The sequence below is a fragment of the Aedes albopictus genome, chromosome 2 (genome assembly GCF_035046485.1).
Source record: "Aedes albopictus strain Foshan chromosome 2, AalbF5, whole genome shotgun sequence".
NCBI lineage: Eukaryota > Metazoa > Arthropoda > Insecta > Diptera > Culicidae > Aedes > Aedes albopictus.
The window spans coordinates 470,668,841-470,675,113 of record NC_085137.1 but is presented as its reverse complement, the minus strand read 5'-3'; the positions used below and the strand labels follow the sequence as shown (position 1 = coordinate 470,675,113).

Below are 6,273 nucleotides of genomic sequence, written 5' to 3'. Positions count from 1 at the left end.
CTTGACTATAAGAAAAATCCAGGGTAAAATGTTTAAAAACGAAGAAGATATTGCATTTCTGCCAAAAGTAGATCGTCCCGGGTGTTTACGGGTTAAATCTACTTCATGTCTTCTTGCAGTATCAACTCCAGCAATTTCGCCACAATCTTCTCCCGCGATCCTCGCAGAATAATTTTCAATAAATCTGTTTTTTAAATTTATCTATTCCGCTGGTAGCCTCATAGTTTTTAAAAGTTTTTTTGTTACTTTTTTGTTGTTCCTTAAGGATTTCCCCAAGAAATTCATCTTAACTTGTATTACGAAACATATTTAAAATCTTTCCACAGGTATTTCATATTTGTTCCAAAGATTCTGCCTCGAATTCATTTAAACTTTTTTAGTATGTTAATGCATTATTATTGAATATTATAACTTATGGGGCAGTGTTTCATCTTATTAACGCTTTTCAACTTCGAAAACAATGACACAAAGCGGTTTTTACGCTTTATCAGTTAATGATACCTGTGCCTTTTCCCCCAAATTGCATATAACGGAAAATCACGATTCGTAAGCACAGCATTCACTTGGCACCATTATTCCATAAACTACTTTTCAATGATGCCACCCAAATTTCAAAGGAAACCATAACATTACGCATTCACCTACCTACGATGCCGTAACGTGTTGCACATTTCCACGGGGAATTCTTCACCCCAATTTGACGAGCTGGGAATTTCATCCACCATCCATTATGTCAATCAATTTGCACCCTCTTCTTCTGATGCGCTGCGCTGGCTGCTGCTTGTTGTAGGCAGCAGACATGCAAAACAGCAAACATTTTCCCAAACGGGGCAATGATTCGCCGACCGACGACGAACCATTTCCGCATTCCTCCTTACATTTTCACCCTTTTGCGGGAAGCCCGTAGATCAGACACCGACACCGCATATGGGCACACGATATAGCGGATGTTATGTCTCTTTGTTGTCTGTCCGAGTGTTGAAATTTTCATGGGCTGGAAAACTTTTTTACGCATTTTACAACCTCCACCTCCAGGACGAATGAAATCAAATAATCTAAGGTCTCTTCTAACAACTAGTGAACGATGACCCGATCTGATGGGGATAACATAGTTTTAACAAACGTTATTTTGTTACAGCACCTTTTTTAAAGCTTGTAGTTTTTTAGTTTTTAGTAGATGAAATAACAAAGATTTCATTCTAACAAAACGCTTCCTTCTAGTAGGTGAATCAGCCTGTGGCTAGAAGCCTCACTTATAAAGAAATAATAATAATAATCTTCTTTCTCCAAGGATAAAGTTTCTAAATATGAAAAACTCCTAGAATTTTCTAAAAAAAACAACCAGCTTCCGTTGAAACTAAAGTACATGGTTATATGTAGGTTTTGTAAGGTATCAATTCGTTTCATGTTCAAATTTGCATTTGTAAGGATCCCATTTCGGTCTCAGTGAATATTCGGTAATATTACAAGGAATTTTGTCACAATTATGTTATGTGATTCTGATCGGGCATTGCAGCAAACCCCACTCCTCTACGTTCTCGTGAAAACAACTTGTGGCAGATGGGGGGCAGACTGTGTAGAAAAAGAAGGCAGCGGAGGTGGAGGCATATCATTACCTATCCTTTGTATATTGCCTACCGACGACCGATTCACCTCTCTTGCCCCCTTGTCAAGCGGCGGCCCCATTCATGCTTGGTGAACCATTGAAAGGGATTCCCCGTCGCCGTCCTCAGCCGGCTGCCACCCTCTCGAAGCAGCAGCAGGAACAGGTTGTTTTTTTTTTGTTTGCTTCCGCAGAAATCAGAGTGTGGAGTGGATCCACTTTGGGGGTGGGGGTCGAGATGATGTCGGATTCTGCGCAGATCCGGCGATGAGTCATCGCCGCCGTTTTCATCGGCAATGATGATGCCGGCTTTTACTAACGTATACGAAGTTTAGTTTGGTAGTGTAGGTGTATTGATGCTGCACTGAAGAGAAAAGGATGAGAAATTAACGTATGTGTTGAAAAAAATCTTTAAATTTCTAGAACTCTTGATCTCATGTAAAGTAACAGCTTTGCTTTGCTTTTGTTGTTTACAATAAAACAACAAATTACAAAAAAATGGATTCTGAATAAATACACTTCATAAACATTTGTTGTCTCATCAACGCTTGTAATGTACTATGGGGTACGATTTGCTGAAATTTACTGGAAATTCAGGAGGAATTTTTGTCAGTAGAATATTTGCGCACATTTTAAGCAAAATACTCAGAGCCTTTAAGATTGAAATGTTCTACAAAATTGAAACTCAATGCTTATTATTGCATGAGTTTCTGGCAAAGTAAAATCTGTAGATGCAGTGGATTTTGTAAGAAAATATTTTACAATCTTCACTGTTTGAAAGTTCATGTCTGGTTTCATTCTCGTAGAAATTTATGGCGAATATTTTGTTATCAGTTTTTGAAAAACAAAACTGTCGTGTGTATGATAATTGTGGGTATTACAGTTGGTTAACGTTGTATGGAAAAAACTAAAATTTGATCGCATCATCCCGGAACAAAGTTTTTTCAATCTATATTAGCATCCAAAACAACTGTGCAAAATTTGGAAGCGGTTGGTTGCGTCCCCGTATTTCGCATTGCGATTGAAATTTGTATGGAATTTAGTACTTTTTTGCATTTTTCTCATAATTTTTTTTTTTGTCTAAAACGATCTTACTAAAGCCTAGGGTATGCCGAAAAACTTTGCCGAAGACCGCAAGGTGATCCGACACTTGTGACAGAAGTTATTACGTTCAGATCGCCTGATAGTGTTTAACATTTAACATGTAAAGGAATAACATCAATAATAAAATCTCTATTTTTGGCCTAAGTTCCCAAGCGAATAACTTTTTTCTCAAGCATCGGATCACTTTGCTGTCTTCGGCAAAATTTTCGACATATCCTAGACTATACTTCAACGTCATTAGTTACATGGTTTTAGACAAAAAAAAAACAATTCATGAGGGGAATGGGTATATGATCTTGATCATCAAAATACAAAACTATACTAAAAGTCATGCTTGACTACACAGATCGAAAAAGGAGTATAAAATTCTGTGACATATGATGCACATAATTGGAGCGTGAGTTATCACAGAAGTTTACATGACATATCATGTAAAGTTCATGAAATATCATGTAAACTTCCATTATATGTCATGTAATTCAGCATGACTCTGAGTGTTTACATGACATATAACACTAATTTACATGATATATCATGTAAACCATCATAACATTAAGTTTACATGACTAAAAATAAGTTTACATGACGTGTAAATCTCATTATATTTATCTGTGTACTAGCTGTCCTGGCAAACTTTGTCTTGCCAAGCTGTGGTGGTTTGACAACTGTTGAGGTCATCGCAGCAACGCACTCTAGATTGATTTAATTTTGATCACGCTGAATTTCTTCCCGGCTTATGAGAAATCTGTACTTTATTATTTTTCTTTACTTTTCCAGTGGATTTTCGTAACTTTTTGTACATATAAACACAGCCACCACGAATACGAATCGAAACATGCAAGAGTCATGCCGATCGGTCCACCCGTTCTTGAGTTTTGTTGCCTCAAAGGAACTTCAAACTCATTTTTATATATCTGTGTATAAGAAACACAGATCAATAAAAGAGTGTAAAATTCTGTGGCATATGATGCACATAATTGGAGCGTGAGTTATCACAGAAGTTTACATGACATATCATGTAAAGTTCATGAAATATCATGTATACTTCCATTATATGTCATGTAATTCAGCATGACTCTGAGAGTTTACATGACATATAACACAAATTTACATGATATATAATGTAAACCATCATAACATTAAGTTTACATGACTAAAATGAAGTTTACATGACTTGTAAATCTCATTATTTTTATCTGTGAACATTCATGTATGACTGTGACATGCCCGAACATGGCAAAATATTCTTTGAATTGGCCTATTTTATAAAAAAAATGCATTTTCAGCAAACATTGAGCATGGTACTGAGCCACTTGTTTTGGGTGCTGGTGTTTTGGGCAGGTTTTCGCTATAATTCAATCATTTCAAAATCAATTGATTTGAAATGTTGTGCACGACTAGATACTATATGTATCTCACGTTCCAAAAATTGTGCCATTTGGTTCAAAATTGACTGAGTTGTAGCAGAAAAGTGTCCAAAATAGAAGCCCTACTAAGATGTCACACTTCCGTATAAAAGTTTGTAATCATTCTTTAGCATTAATGAGCATAAAGGTTCGTTTTTCAATAATTGCTGGAAAAGTCTGAACAAATCCTTGCAGGAATTGAGGAATTTGGGTAGTGATTGGTAACGTATCTCCCGCAAAAATTTGTGCACGAACTCATCCCTATTCATTTGCTAAAATAGCTCATCATATATTTTTGTGGACTTTCCAGTAACTTACAAACTTTTTAGTTGCTCAGTAACTCTTCAGAGATTTTTCAGGACAAATTTGTGATAGATTTCCTCTAGATATACTCAAAGAAAAGTCTGGCAGAGTAAATGCACGACATAATTTATAGAACAAGGATAACTGCATTTGCATAAGAAATGATGAAGAAATTTATTATGAAAATTATGTCGCAATATTCGAATAATCCGGGAATTGCTCGTAGACATCTGAAGTGCAAAATAACCTTAAAAACTATAGAATAATTTCTACCAGGGCTTTACAAGGTATTTTTGTAATATTTCTGAAAAAAAAAACATTCCGAGTCCGAGTATTCCAATTTATTCCGTAGTAAACCATTTTTCAGACATAATGTTTGTAGAAAATGAAGGCAAATTATTTGTAAAATTTCTGAACTGTTTCATCTGCCAAGAGATTCTACTGCAACAATGAGTCCCTGAGAAAGGTCCCAAATGTAACACCAAAACGTCGGACAGGATGAAATGACAAATAACAATACAGTATTTGAGTTTTGCCAAGACTGAAAAAGCCAGTTTTTCTTTAACCTTTCGTTAATCGTGCTGTTGTACTTTGTACAACGCATGAGAATCTTCTGCTATTACTTTGAAACCAACTTTTCTATTGGCGCCACAGCCTAATGTATTCTACAAAAATCTTATTTGGAATATTTTAAAATCTTTTTTAAAAACAGTATAACTCCTTATAATGCGGAAAGTTCATATTCGCATTATGATGAATGCACTATTTATAAGATTGAATAGACACTAGACAGTTAAATGTAAATTAGTATATTACAAAATCCTTATGATCTAGAAATATGGTGTCTTTGACAAAGTTACTTGGGATATTAAGAGCCTACGCTAGGTGACCTGAGTAGTTCAGATTTCAACCAATGGGCGTCGCTAGTGATCATGTAAGTTTTATATCTCATATAACTTAGGATCCTTAGTACTTAGAAATATGGTGTCTTCGGCAAAGTTGTTTGGTTAGCATTCTAATTTCATAACTCATATCTCAAGATTCTGATTATTTAGAAAGATGGTGTCTTTGGCAAAGCTGTTTTGTAGGTCAAACACTAACTAATGGAGTGCCGTATAGTTTGAAACTCCACGTCTAGGTGGCGCTAGTGAGCGTTTAAATTTTATAACCCATATATCTCAGAATCCTTATTACTTAGAAAGATGGTGTCTTCGGTAAAGTTGTTTGGTAGGTCAAAGACCAACTTATGGTTAGCCGTATGTTTTGAAAATCCACATCTAGGTGGCGCTTTTGGGCATTCAATTTTTATAATTGATATATATCAGAATCCATAATACTAGAAAAGATTATGTCTTCGACATATTTGTTTGGTAGATAAAGGGGTTACAGTTGATGTTCCGTTTGGTGCGGGACTCCACTACAAGGTGACGCAAAATATTGATTGAGTAAAACACAAATGCATGAAATTTCTAAAAATGTTTTCATCAAGCTGTATTTTTTTCTGTCGTTTATATTTCAATCGAATCCAATGTATTTCAAAGCTCAATATGTTAGTTGACCTTCCGTTCATCGCGTCACCACGCGACGACATGAGTAGTTCATATTTCTACTGAAGATATAAAATTTATGTGCTCACTAGTGCCGCCTAGCGGTGAAATTTCAAATTGAACGGCAAATCATCTGTAAGTCCTTGACCTACCGAACAACTTTGTCGAAGACACTGCCATTCTAAGTAATCAGGATCCTGAGATATGTAAGATATAAAATTTATGTGCTCACTAGCGCCGCCTAGTGGTGTAAGTCCTGACCTACTAAACAACTTTGTCGAAGACACTGCCTTTCTAAGTAATCAGGATC

At 35.9% G+C, this 6,273-nt stretch overlaps 1 protein-coding gene across 5 annotated transcripts in view; it reads left to right on the top strand.

Moving 5' to 3' along the window:
* The window catches only part of LOC109406447 (coronin-1C), a 242,486-nt gene that overhangs the window by 115,478 nt on the left and 120,735 nt on the right, over nt 1–6,273 (top strand). The gene's annotated exons all lie outside the window — the stretch shown is intronic.